At 43.9% G+C, this 14,957-nt stretch overlaps 1 protein-coding gene across 3 annotated transcripts in view; it reads left to right on the plus strand.

The window, feature by feature from the left end:
* Nucleotides 1-1,192: 1,192 nt before the first annotated feature.
* Nucleotides 1,193-14,957, plus strand: part of MIS18BP1 (MIS18 binding protein 1) — a 1,508,798-nt gene continuing 1,495,033 nt past the window's right edge. For 2 of the 3 annotated variants that reach the window (XM_069638746.1, XM_069638748.1), the window contains exon 1: nt 1,193-1,317. The gene's annotated coding sequence lies outside the window, so the exon portion shown is untranslated. The remainder of the gene's footprint in view (nt 1,318-14,957) is intronic. The other variant, XM_069638747.1, reaches the window with a different exon arrangement.

Raw genomic sequence — 14,957 nt, forward strand, 5'->3', positions numbered from 1 at the left:
CACCAAGATGCCCCATGCCACCCTCCCAATCCACACCTAGATGACCCATGCCACCCTCCAGACCCACTGAGCCCCATCTCTCCCTCCGGAAACACACCTATGTGCCACATCCCTCCCCTAAAACGACACCAATGTGCCCCATCCCGCCCATCAAACCCACAGGAATGTGCCCCCACCACCTCCTTCCAGAGCCACACCAAGATGCCCCATCCTACCCTCCCAACCCACACCTAGATGGCCCATGCCATCCTCCAGACCCACACCCATGTCCCCATCCCTCCACAGACCCACACCAATGTACCCCAACCCTTCCTGCAAACCCATACCACTGACCCTATCCCTTACTCCAGACCCACACCAATGTGCCCCCTTCCTCCAGACCCACACCAATGTGCCACATCCCACCAGACCTACACCAGCGTGCCCTAACCAACCATTCAGGCCCCACCAAGATGCCCCATCCCTCCCTCTAGTCTAGACCAATACCATAATGCCCCATCCTCCCTAGATAGCAAGATGCCCCTTCCCCTTGCAACAGATGCTCAGCCCCAGTCGACCCCTCTAAAACCACCCATCCTAAACACACCCTCATTAAAGAATAAATTACTCTATTAGCCCCCTTTGATCAGTTAAACACCACCATCCACTGTCTCCCTGTTTCTTTTCTTAGCGCTCCATACCTTTCATGATGAATAGCTGAACGTGATTTTTAAAATAAATGTAATTTCCCGCTGCCCTATGGAAATCTGGTGGTTTGGAGGAACATTCACGGTATCTCGGAAGAAAATACTAATTGTATTTGCAGCCAGCCAAGAGCACACGGATTGCTGCTGCTCCTGCAGCCTGGCAGCCAGAGCCTTGCCCAGACAAGACGAAGTCCGACGTTCCAGGATCTCGTAGAAACGTTCCCGGTATTCAAAATAAAATGCCCACCCCAACCACTACAAACCAAAGGCATTCAGTGCACTTACACCAGCAGCCTTCCCGTTTCCCGCTTCCCGAATCCCGCTGCCTCCCGAACAGTGAAAGTGCCCCAGAACCGCTTCATTGCTCCGGTGGAAATCACACGGATGGTATCAGAGGTCACGTGAGGAAAAGTGGGCGGGCCGTTACTATGGTCCTTTTCTCGCATGGCAACTAGACACTAACTCACATCCTATGTGTCCCAAGTATTTCTTTTCTTTCTACCAAACTAACCTTTTACCCGGACATGTCGTTACTATTGTCAGATCATTTTCCACCAATCGGAATACAACTTTTTCGCTCGGGATTTTCGAAGCGAGAGGCGGACTGTGGTAGTGGTACAAAACCCGTGAGGTACTTGCTGTCTGAGTGAAGTTCTACCAAAACGGCCTTTCCGCCCTCCCATCTCTGGTGGGGCTGTGGGCGGGGAGGGAGTGCGGGAGTGCGTGACTGGTTTTGTCAAACGCATGCAATTGGCATTAACAGATAGTTGTGCGAGATAGACGCGAGGTGCCTCTGATGTGGGGAATGGGAACTTGATAGTAGAACTCTGCGAGGCGGCGGTGAACGCTGTGCTGGGGTAGTCGGGACGTGCGGAAGGCAGTCATGGAGGGATGCCTGTGTTGTGGCAGGAGCCGACGCGCTGAAGTGTGTGAGTGGTAATTGGGGGGTGGTCTGACTGCATAGCTCTCAACTCACACGCTTTTGGCGGGTGTCACCCGCCTTGTAAAGCGCTGAATCACCCGCCAAGCCTCCTGCACGCCCATTCATTTCAATGGGCCTCTCACCCGCCAAAAACACAATCGGGTGTTTTCACCCGCCTTTGCTACACAAATGGTTGAGAGCTATGTGACTGGGAGAGTGGCAGCTTCAGAAGGGGCATTAAAAGATGCTTGAAGGGCGCAGCAGAGGTCGGTTAGCGTAGGATTCTCATTTTTACCGATGGAGAACTCTGGATCTAGTGATTCTGGATCTCAGTGGCAGTCGGTTCTTGCTAGGAAGAGGGGTAAGTCACGGGTTGTGTCTAGGAACCGGTCTCCTGTGGATCCGGTGGGGGTTGTCAACGGTGTCACAGTATGTCTTCGAAGTTATCTGTGTTGGAGCAGGAGGAGGCAGAGCATCTCTGTTCTGAAGTGGTGGGAGATGTGGTTGGTAGGTGTGGTGTCTGGCGTTTGGTCTTGTGTGCCGAGTAAGGGGGTTGGTGCTTCGGAGGAGAGGGAGCTTTTGTGGTACTTGTGGCCAGTGCTGTGGAGGGTCGGGATTTCAGGCAGGTGTGCTTGATTGAGATTGTGATTTCAGTGAAGAGTGGGCTCAGTTGCCTTGGTCTATCCGTAAGTTGTGTGGGTGTAAGCTTTTGGTTTGCTGTGCGTCTTTTGAGCAGCAGGAGATCGTGTTGCGTTTGCGTAAGGTGGTGGGGATTCTGGTGGTATGTTTTGTACCGCCTATTCATGTGGCTAGTGGTAAGGCAGTGCTTTTTGGTGTCAGAGCTTAAGGGTGTTGGTGTGGTTGGGGTGCATAGGTTGGGTCCTGGGAATGGGGTAGTAGTTTCGACTACTGTCTTGGTGTCGTTTTCAGTCGGTGAAAGTGCCCCGGTTTTTGTGGATTGGATGGGAGAAGTTACGGGTGGTAAAATATGTGCCCCCTCCTTGTGTTTTCGGTGTCAGAAGTTTGGTCATGTGGCCTGTCTGTAGAGGGAAGCACTGTTGTGCGAAGTGTGGCGGTGGCCACAATGTCAAGGAGTGTTTAAGTGAGACGGTACATGTATGTAGGAACTGTGGTGGGGATCATTGTGTTATGTTTAAGGGGTCTCCTGCTTATGTCTGTGAGGTTCGAGTGCAGTCCGAGAGTGTCTCACAATTTTTTCTTATGCGGAGGCTGTTGCACGGTTGCCAGCTGCTGGTGTGGATCGGGTTGAGAAGGTTTGTCTAATTGGGGATGGGCTCTTGCCATCTTCTGTTGTTCCTGTGGATGGTGTTGTACAGCCACTGGTGGTGGGTGACTTAGTGGTGTTGACTAAGGAGTTTTTATTCTTTTCAAACGCAGCAAGACTGAGAAACTTATGATTATAGTTAGGGCGGCTAAGAAAATTATGATTATAGTTAGGGGGGCTGAGAAGTTTTTGGGTATTGTTGGCTTTACGAGGGAGTATTTGAATGAGGTGTTTTATAGGGGGATTGTGAGGTGTGGTGGATGTATTTGGGTGTGGGGCTACTGGTAGTGGAGGTTTGTTGTGGTGGTCTGTAGCTGCATTTGTGGGAAGTTTGGCAAGCATCATCTATTTAGATGGAAATCGCCTGCTCCTGGTCGCTGGGAGCCACCCCAACAAGAAGAAGTCGTATTCCTTTGTTAATGTTATTAGAAGCTGTGGTCAGAAGCTGGGACCTTACTAGTTCCAGCTTTAAACATCGTCAGTTGTGTTGACCACACATCCTTTAACAATCCCTACAGAATTTGTGGGTTCAACCTTCTTGTCGTGGTCGTTCGTTACTTTATCCAGGAAGTTGACTCCTGCAAACACAATCCTGGGGTTACTTCCTTGCAAAAATTCACACCGCCAGTCTTTCTCTGTATTACACTTGAAGTCTTTGAGAAAGTTTGTCATTAATCATGTTCTGGATTCTTTTGTTGCTGGACATTCAGTTAACAAATGTTCTACCGTCTCCAAGCTTCCCTGTTTGTTACAGTATCTACATGTTCTGTTGTTTATGCCTCTACTCCCTCTTGTATGTCGATATTAGTTCGTTGGGTAAATGTTGAGGCGGATCCGTAGTAACCAGTGGTGGAAATGGAAAATAATTGGTGGGGGATCCCACCAAAGGCTGGGGTGGGAGCAGAGTTTAGGGGCAGGGCGGTGTCCGAGGAGGCAGGGTTTAGGAGGGGCGGAGCTGGCAGTTGACCTCCGATCAAAGGAAATGTCCAACATAATAGTTTAAAACTGCGCTATTTCTTTCATGCTGCTTCTTTTCCAAACTATCAATTCCACTTCCGTGGCACTGGTGATGAGTTACTGCACTACGCGGATAACAGTTTTGACAAGTGTTGCAGAGTAAATATTCTTTAAAATGCACAATTTGCATCCCATTTTTATAAAAAAAAAACCTCACCCTTGGGTACTATTCGAACAGGGTGATTTCTGTTCGCCATAAGCAACGTTTTATTTTACTTGAACCGCACAGCTCCTGCAGCTCCCCTCTGAAAGCAGTTGGGTGGCTGCATTGTGTGTGATAGTTTCAATGTTAATAGGGGTATTTTGTTATGCAATGTCTGTCGGATACAGGTATCAGACAAACATTGCATACACAAATAAATAATCCGGGTCCATGTATCCGACAAACATTGCATAAATAAATCAGGTCGTGGCTGAGGACTGTAACTTCCTCTGGTGACCCCTTGCAAGGGGTTACCAGAGGAAGTTAGTTTGCTTTTCCTGCAGCTGTGACCAGTATCAAAGTAGTTTTATTTCAAAGACGACACATGCACACCTGCAGAGAGGCAAAGCTGCCTAAACTACCCACACCCCAATACACCTCACCTCCCATCAGAATGCATGCACAAAAACATTAAGTGACTAATGGCCCACCATTAGCAGTTTTGTGCGCTACATTCTGATTGGAGGCGCTGATCACAGCAGCAATATGCTGCTCGCCCCCCTACGCTTTTTTTCTTTTTTTTTTTTTGTTTATTCTCCTCCCCCCTCCCCCAACTCTCCAGCGCAGAGCATGGGCGAGAGCCGGCCCAATCGCCAGCGCTGGTAGTAACTGGTTCCTATGGTGCTTGCTAGGGAATTTATTAAGATATCCAGGTAAGGTATCTCTCTGACGGTGATCTTTGACTGCATTTTGAAGCGATTTTTGTATTCCAGCGTTGAGTCCTGAGTTTTGATCCAGTCTTCTCGTTTTAACTTCTCCTTAACTTTTCCAGGATTTGTTAGCAATTCTTCCATTGACAAACTGTTCTAGATGTTGTGTCCAGTTTTCTTTCCAGGCGATTTGCGTTATTGCTCCTTTTCCAAGGCCGTTAGTTAGGATTTTGTATCCCGCAATCAGGTCTGTGGCTTTGATTTTTCATAGGACCAGCGATTTCCACCTTATTATGGAATGGAGGGATTGCAGTCCCGATTACATTCTTAATGCGACTATCGGAAGACCTCTTGGTAAATTTTTAAACTGTTTTCCAAAATTTGCCCTCTCGGACTGACCATATTTTCCATGTCACATTCAAGCCGGCTTCGCCTCTTTAAGTCCAGATGGATATTACTTTTTGAATGCAAAATGGGCGAAGTGGCATCAGGGAAAACTTCCCATACCTTGAGTTTAATATCGCTCCTTGATTTGCCAAGGTTTTGACTTTGAGGAGTAACTCCATTTGCCAATTTTGTTCAGCTATTGACCTGTTGAATTTAATTCCCAAGTAGTGGACCACTTTTAGGTTTTCAAGTTCCACTTTGCCAATTTTCCATTGGAACGATCTTGCTTCTTGTTTTGATTTCCTCCAATCACCACAAGCTTTGACTTGCTGATTGCTGTTATGTAAACTTGCAATTTCTCTAGCAGTTGTTGTAGACCAATTTGTGTTTAATCCACTAGAACCAAGTCTTCAGCATAGGTTAGAAATGATAGTTCTTCGTTATTTAGTTTTGGAGCAAAGTGTTTTGTCTGTTTCAACACGTGTGGGAGGTATGCAATGTACAGTTTAAAGAGGGTTGCCACTAGAGGGCATCCTTGCTTGACCCCTCTTTTAGTTTGTATTGCGGCTGATAGGGTTTCGGCAGTGTTTAGTCTTACACGTGTCGATGTATTTTGATGTGATGCTTTAATCAGCTGCAAAATTTCATTGGGACTCTTCCAGGCCTGTAATTTTTCCCATAGTTTTCCTCTGTTCACCCCGTCGAACCCCAGTTTTAGGTGGCTAGGTAGAGTTTGCCTTTACTACTTAGTGCGTCCCAAATTAAAGTGAAAGGATGAACAAGTTCAGCTCTGTGCCTCTTGTGAACCCAGTTTGTTGCGGGTCAGTGATCTTAGCCCTGTCTGCCCACTTGGTCAGGTTAACTTGAAGTATGGAGGTAAATATTTTTCCGATCACGTCGAGTAGGGCTATTGGAATTACCCGGATCTTCTATCGCGCCCTTTTTGAAAATCAGGATGATTATACTCGATGTCCTTGATAATGGTAGAGATCAATGTTTTTAAGAATCGTTGTTATCAAACATGCCCATGAGCTGGGATCCTTTTTTAGCATCAAGTTTGTAAGTCCATCGGGTCCGGCTGCGGTGGAATTATTTTGTTTTCTTATCACCCTTTCTACATCACCCGGCACCGTATACAGATCCCAACGCTGCAGCCTATTTACGTTATCGTCCTCTGGGTCTCTCATTGAACTTCCAAATACCTTTTGAGTAATGTTCTACCCCTTTTGGCTTCGGTCACACCACTGCTCAGGCGACTCTGCTGGTTAAGGGTTATTATGTTGTTTATTATTTTCCACATATCTCTTATAGTGGAGTTAGCCATGGCTTTCAGCATTGTCTCCTCTTGCTCTTGATCTCGTTGGGACTTGAAGATTATCAGCCAGGATTTGTATTGTTGCTTCTTCTGTTTGATTTGGTGCAGTGTTTCACCCTTGTTTACATTTGCAGCCAATCTTTTAAGTGCCCTTACATCCCGCTTAGTTGTCTGCTTCTTTCAACTAGACTTTTACTATATTGGTGTCTGGGTTTTAAAAGAGGAAACTTTATTCCTGTTTGGACTACTTTATAGGCGTTCAGTAGAGGCTCGTACGACATGTCTTTTGTCTCTCCATTAGTTTGTTCCATGTAGTTGTTAGGGCTAAGATGTCGGACTTCCTCAGCTTCAGTCTGTTGGTTCCATGATTTAGTCCAACGTATGTGCCTTAGTGACCAGTTTCCCTGTATCCTTGGAGGCCCATGTCATCTTTAGTAGGTTATGGTCACTAGTATTCTGCCGTATGACTTAGAATCTTTTAACCTCGTCCAAGAAGTTACTTGAAATCTAGGCATAATCGTCGATGTTTGTGGTCTGTTGGACCATGTATGCTTTCCTGGGATATCCCCATCAGTTTGTCCATTCAGCATGAATACATTCTGTTGTTCTGCTAAATATAGCCAGTTTGAAGCGTTCTTGTCTTTGACTTCCGTTATCCCTGCTAATTGGAGACCACGTTTGTTCAAACATCTGATGTTGGTCTCCACACAGCAGAATCATCGGATTGTGCACCATTTTGTGGGCGTTCCTGATTATTGTGGTTATCTTGTTTAGGAACTTGTCAATTTTTATTTTGGTAGTGTTCCAGTACACGTTTATCAGCACTGTATGTACTAAAGAGTCTTCGCCATGTTCATTTAGTTGTATCAGGGACCACTGTATGTATGAATTGTGATTCCCGGTTTTGTTTACTTTTAAACTCGTTGCTTTTTTGATGAGTGTAATGAGGCCTGCGTAGGGCCTTCTGTTCTTTCCTTTTTTTGCTGGATTTACCTCATAACTGTTGCATGCTGGTATTTCCTGTAACCAAGTTTCCTGTAAGCAGATGATATTCGCCTTTTTTAACTCCGAGCCTCTATGGTTGAACAATTGAGTGAATCCTCTGGTATTCCACGATATTGAGCAATTATTCCGGTCTTCCCCAATATTGGTTATCTAGGCTTGTTTGGTGTTAAGGCTGCAGCTATCCATGAACACTCGTCTCTATGTGACTTTCCCTTACTCGTCAGCCTCAAGAGGGCAGCCTTGAGTTGTCAAATGTCACTTTAATCGCTTGTCGTTTGTGGTGTTCTTGAGTTTCTCAGTCATGTGATCGTTTTTTAACCTTGTCCTGCTCTACCACGTCGTTGATCAGTGGACTTATTATCTTGTCGTTCCTGGGATCATTTCGAGATTGATTTTTCACATCGAAGCCCAGCCGCTGCAGCTCTGAGCTGTGTTGTAAAATGAGCGAATGGCCAAGTTCGAGGTCAAGTGTAAGATTACACTATCGGCTCTTTTCATCTACATACTCAACGATTGCGATTGTCAGGTGAAATTTCTCTCAATGCAGGGGCACAGTTATGCATGACGTTTTTCCAATTTAGATTTACATCCACTCTGTCCATAAAGATGTTTTCCAGTTTAACTTTCGATGTTGTCATGACCTTCTCTTTTGCAGGGTGTTTTTCTGCCACCCTCCGCTGGCTTCCCTGTTGTCTGTTCTCTGGTCTTTTAGGATTCCAAACTGTTGTTACAGGTACTATGTCTATGGTTGTATCAAGATGTTTGATCTCCTTTCCCTTCACCGTTCTGCCTTTTTCTGATGGCGTTTGGAAATACGTAATATCTTCGACAGCGTTGGAGCTTTGGTCCAACCTTGATGTCTCATTTCCAGACTCACTATTTCTGTGCTTGGGTTGCTCTGGTTTATTTGTGAGTGTTTCGATTATGGTTGAATTAGTTCCTGTGGTGTTTCCGTTAATGTACAATGATACGTCCTCGATCAAGTCATGTGTCCCTTTGCTCAATTTGTGATCGTATGTTGTCTCACACTCCTATTGTTGGGTCAATTTGAGTATTGACGTTCCTTTGGGCCGGCATCCCCTTTTGGTGCCTGCATTTGGTGTATCTGTGCTAGGCCTATTTATCTTTCAGGCGGAGGTGGTGTTTTTATATTCCTTAGGAATGCGGGAGAACCATTAGATCGCATCTTCGTTTTGGTTTTTCATGTTCTTAGATTTCTTTCCTTGGTTTTCCATGTCACTCCTGTTGTTTCCTTTTTCCTTCTTTTGTTTGTTAGTCTGAAGCGACAGTTTGTTTTTTATAAAGTTTTTCCTCTTTCCATTGAAGACAGGGTATAGGCTTTCTTTCCCGTCAGTTTGATCAACCATTACCTGGCCATTGCCAGCATTGACGTTTCCCATAGGAACTTGGCCTCTTTTATTTGATCCGAGATGGACTTCCTCATTGTGGTTTGTTGTGCACTCCTTTGCAGTCTTCAAGTTTATTTTAACCATATTGGTGTGTAAGGGGCCACTTAAACCAGTGGATACCTTTTTTGTGCTCCGTAAAGCATTTTGTAACTTTGTCCCTACTCTACTCCTACTTTCATCAATTCTGACTTCATCGTCCGTTTGAAAAGGACTGCTGTCACGCAGTGCTCCAGATAAGATTTTCAGGTGGGAGTATTTTACTCTCTATTTTTAAACTTTGAGAGTAAATGTGATTTTAAGAGAGTAAAAATGACTTTTCTCCTTCGTAAGAGTAAAATATATGCGACATCCAGCCGATGTGTGAAAAAACTGTATGGAAATAATTACTATGCAGCAGCTTTCTGCATTGTGACAGAATACACCTTTCATTATTTCTGGCCATTTGATCTCTCCTGTATATATTTAAATGTTGATATCACAAACACCTAGCCAATTATGTAGTAAAGCATACATGAATTTGTATTGTGTGTTTTTGAGATTCGATAGCAGAATTGTCTTTTGATGTTTAATGAAAGTCCTAATTTCCTGGAGCTATTACTACCTAATGGTATGCCAATGTTATGATACAACAGTGCAGAGAGGCAATGACTCCATGCTAAATTCTATATCTAATCTAGTGGTCAAATAGTTATTATTTATATAGCTCTTTTGGCAAAGCGCTGTACATAGAACATATTTATCACAATTACCACCAAACCAAAGTCGGTACTCCTTTATTGACCTCGAAAGGATGAAAGGCTGAGTTGGACTTGTCAGGATTCGAACCCGCAACCCACAGATCACGCAGAGATTGCAGCAACGAGTGCTCAACCCGCTGTTGGGTATTTTGTGTAGATTTAGTGCCTAGCGGTATTTTCTTACCGCCAAAAACAAAAATAATTTAGCAATAATCACTCCTTGCATTTAGATTGGGTTTGGTATTAAAATGGTATAGTGGCTATGCATTATTTCAGTACACAAATACATTTGGTTGGTATACATTTCGTTGTGGTATAGTGATGAGCATGATTTTCGGTTCTACTTGTGGTCCCCAATATACAAAACCCCCTTTTTCTTGCTTGGTCTGTTCGTGTGATCACTAGAGAGACCTTGGGCCTACATTTTATGGATACCACAATTTTCATATATAGCATTCACCAACCCCTGTGGTATTATCCCTAATTTATTTACATTAGTGAAATTATGTTTCCATGGAGTATTCACAATAACATGTGGTATTATCACTAATTTCTTTACATTTCTGAGACTGTCTCCATAGGCCTCTCTCTGCCGATTCATATACGCTCAGCAGACTATTGCATTATATTCCACTCGGAAGCCACACACACATACCCTGAGTGGAATCACGCACACAGCTATTTATAATTGCTCATAACATTACTTCATATGCATAGGAAGTTTGGCACATATATCACCTAATAAAAGGCAAGGTTATTAGGTGATATGGGCTAAATGCACCAGAGAAAAACAGAAGCAGGAAAAAAAAACTTTACACAGGCTGTGATTTATAGCAGTTTAATTTCAAAATAATACATTACCAGCTTTGCGAGGCAGTCTTTTCTAGAATAAACAGAAGAGAGACAAGTGCAAAAATACAAGGCATTTCACTTTGCAACAATAAAAAGAACAGTCATTTAGATGGCAATATTATAAAGTGGCATTTGAACACAGGAAAATTCCCTATCGCTACACTGCCTGTCTAATAGTAGATAATCCGTCCGGCAGTCACAGCAATCTCACTCCATTTGTATATTTACCAGCTATATGTAGCTTTTCAGCATGCGCAGTCTCCTGGCTTGTCGTCTTTGGGCAGTGACCCAGGGCTCTTTTTTTTCTTTCTTCAAAGCACCCAGCGAGAACATGCAGTTCAATCTGCATTTCTCAAGCCGGTGACTAGGAAACCCCAGTCTCTGAAGGTCAGTGGTCCAGCTCCTCACAGCCGCAGTACAAAGGCGACCTCACTGCAACCCCGCAAAATGTCTTCTCCCTCTCCTTCTCCCCGAGCTGCTTCAAGAAACATCTGTTACAGCCCCTAAGGTGACGTGTCACCAATCAAAATACACAATAGTCTACCCTCCTTCCTCAACAATGCCTCTCTTACAGTAGCAACTGTATCTAACTGATTTCCTGCTATTCGAATTTTTGAGAGAAAGATAAAAAAGATCTGAACACACGTTTAAAATGAATCTCAGCCTGCCTCATTTTGCATATGGAGAACACATTATAATGTTAAGGAGTTAAGATCGTGTTAGTATTTGTTAATCCAGTTAATTATCTAATGTTTCTCCTGTAATTGAGGCATTTCAGGTGAGAGAAAAAAATGGTGTGCTTTTAAACCAAGTATTGAGAAAAATGGTGTGCTTTAACATAAATATCCTGTCTTCATATACCTGTCCATATGTTACCCTGGCAACACATGGCTTGCTGTACCACATTGCAGCAATACTGTGAAACATGCTAAATTATACTACACCGCTGAGCTATCTTATTGACTAACATCCTTCAGAGGTTGGTTAACTGAGTATCGACTGAGGTATAATGATCACAGTACCTAGATGTATGACAAACCATTTATGAAGCGCTGCATAAAGTTAAATACCTATCTTGATTATCACAGGGACAGGTTTTGCTGAGTTACTTTTTCAATTACCAATGTAACTTTCATTTGTTTTTGAACCGCGCTTGCACTTTCTTTAGAGTCAGGTTTTGGGTGTTTTATTTGTAGTGTTGAAGATTTGAGAGGCTAGAACACCTATGATCAGTGTAATGATAACTACTCGCCCTTGAGCAAAGACTCTCCTGCCACTGACCATTTATAGCAATGTACCCCATTGACTGCATGGTTGAATGGATGTAAAATAGACTGTGCATAGTCATTCTACACACTTTTTATAATTAGACTGTAAATTAAATTAGAAATGTAAAAATTATCTGCCTCTGCATGATTATGCACACAGCACTGGAACTCTGAAAAATACAATTATGCAGTACTGGTTTGATTTCACTGGAAAAAAGCATAACCTGTTAAAAAAAAATATATATATATTCTAAATTGCAACTTGGTTTTCCATCTTATTAATTATACAATCCTAAAATTCTAGGAAAACATGCATACTGCTTCTGAAGCTGAATGGAAAGAAACCATTTATCAGTGTGCAGTTTATTTTTTTTGAAGGCTTCAGAGAAATACATTCTGTTTCAGAGATGGCTAGATAAAAATCACAAGAAGCCTTCTGTTTTCTGTCAAGTAACCTGACCTTTGTACTGCCCTCTAGTCTAAACCTGTGTGTAAATGTACCCCGGAAAATAATAAAGCTGGCGTATTTACAAGATTTTCATGCGTAAAAAGGACTGGTACTCGCCTTATCTGGAGCCCTGCTGTCACGTGGTGTTTTTGTTCTCTGCTCGTTAGTGACCTGTTCACTTGGTATGAGTCTACTTCCCATCGTTGACAAGTTGCTTCTTGGTTGTGCGGCCAGTTTCAAGTGCACTTTCTCCTGGTCACTAACCAGCCCTCGCATCCATTTGTGTCCTTGTGTCGGGACGTAGTCACAGCTTTTTCACCATGCTCACCTGCTGCAAGGTCACATAACCTTCTATGCAATGCTGCTGACACTTCAGCTTGAACATTTAGTCTTTCTTCAATTTTGGATGCAAAGGTTTCCAGGTAAATCAATTTTGTATGCATCATGGCTATAATGGTTGCGTTATCCTTGATGCTTTCATTTATTGCCTTGTATAATTTTGTAAACAGTGCCACAGAGATCATCATAGCCGCCATTACGTTGTTATGGATTTGTATTCCTGCCGCAACTGAGATCTGGGTTTTGCCCATGGGTTGATTATTGCAGTCGTTTATCTCTTTCTTGGGTCTGTTGGTGTTTAGTTCTCCTTTTGGTTATTAGAGCAGGAGTTTCCCACGTGTTGTAAACAACCCCTCTGCTTGTCGTTGGGGTTCCTTCGTTAGTTATCAGTACCTGGCGTATCTGTGTCGTGTAAGCCATCTGCTGTTACAGTTGTACGATTTTATTAACAGTGCAGGCTACTTCACTGAATTCGGATCTCTGTCTTCTCCCACTTCAGTGGCAACCTTTGTTGAATTTTGGGGTGTTACCCCAGATCGTAAGGGATCAGCAGAGGATCCTAAGGGATCAGCAGAGGTATGCCTTGTTGAGCCACCCAAGATACCCACTGATTTGGGACATCTGGTCTGTTGTGGCTGCGTCAGCGCATTTCTATTACATGAGTTTCTGGCAGCTCACTGTTCTCTCACATTCATTTTAAAAATGAAGTCTTAGCGCCGATCGAGTTCTCTTAGTTCTTCAGCTATTGTAGATTATTTAAAGCTGAAACCCCTTGGCCTCATGTTCCTTGTGTTTTTCCCAAGTTTTGGAGTCGACATGTGGTTTGTCACAGGGGAATGTCTCTAATAATTTTCTGTATGTCTTCATATTCGGGACTTTATGCCCCTGAGGTTGCGACAATTCTTTAGTGCAGTTATTGGTACTTTCTTTCTTCTCCCGATCTGATTCCCACACTTCACTCGAGTCGCGGTCGCTCTCGGCAAGAAGCTCCCTTTCGCTGAGTTCAATGATTTCAGGGTTGCGCTGGTTTTCTTCCAATCAGAGTATTGCTTGGACCCTTGATTCCCGTTGTTTGCCTGGGAGCATTGCGTTTTGCGGTCCACTTCCGCTGCTCCTGGTAATTCTTTGTCGTTTGTCAATGTTAATCCATTTGTAGCTGCAATTGTGGCAGCGGAATTTGTGTTTGTATTTGTGTCAGCGTTGGCTTCTTTGAGTTCGTCATTTGCCTCAATACGTATTTCGGTCTCCCTTTCAGTGTTGACTGCGGATGTCGTTGAACATTCCGTAGTAATTGCTTCTGAGGCTTCAGTGACTTCTGTGGCTTCACGTGTGCAGCCGAACTCTCCCCTTACCGAGTCAATCTAGTTCAAGCGCTTGCACTTGTGCCTGAGGTGTCTCAGCAGTATTCAAGTCTGCATTTTTGTCTGTTACTGGATGGACGCCAGGAAGCACTGCACCGGCATCAGCGTTGTTGCTGCGTTTGATGCGTTTTAATGCATGCAACTTGTTCATCAATCTCATTAGTTAACAGGTCCGATACTGAAACCCTATGTGGCACAATTATCTCACTCAGCGCGGGACTTCCGTCGACAGTCTGTGCCCAACTCTTCTCGAGCAGCGCCGCGTCGGTAACGTCAGCCATGTCAAGTGTGGCAGATTGTGACACCATTTGGTGAATTACTCATGCGGATACAGATGCACTTACTTGGAAGTCTGTACCTGTCCGCTTGCATTTGTTTCCAGAGTGTAGAACTTTACTCTCCTTTTCCGATGCTCTGTCAGTTTCCCCTGCCTGTCGTTGCTTAGCACGTGTGTTAGGTCTGCTTGCATTGCATCCAGCTTCCCTGAACTCCAGAATCTTTCGTTCCGCTCGTGGAGTGACTGGGGTGAGACTGGACTCATGCGTGGCGCTACGTGGCTGGGAAGGGTTTTTGATTGTGGTGCCTGAATCTTAAAGACTGTGTCCTTTTGCAAAATCTGCTCTCTCAAAGTGCTCGCCACAGAGGAAAAACCCTGTCTGGGGTGAGACTGGACTCTCACACGTCGAGTTAATATAATGTGATAAATAGCGCATGGTTTTTCAGAGAATAATACTTTAGGCAAATTCCATGTTTTTGTCTGTTGGGTCTCTTCAATACTTTCAACTCGCCCTCCTTTTTGGAGGTTGTCTCCCACCATGGACATATTTTCATCCTCCTAACACACCACTTGTCTTCCATAGACTTCAATGGACACACCAGTCCAGAGAATTAATTAATTCCAATTGATGTCAATGAGATCACTACCAAGCACGCACCAATTTCACCCACCTCCGATCACCTATATTGAGAGGTATAGTCTCTTGCCAGTAATTACCACCAGAGGAAGATGCGTGTGGACTTTGAAGCTAGTAGACAAAAATATGGATGCACCTATCAAAGATTAATTTCTGCAAA

Source organism: Ambystoma mexicanum, chromosome 14 (genome assembly GCF_040938575.1).
Source record: "Ambystoma mexicanum isolate Mex_15411 chromosome 14, UKY_AmexF1_1, whole genome shotgun sequence".
Lineage (NCBI taxonomy): Eukaryota > Metazoa > Chordata > Amphibia > Caudata > Ambystomatidae > Ambystoma > Ambystoma mexicanum.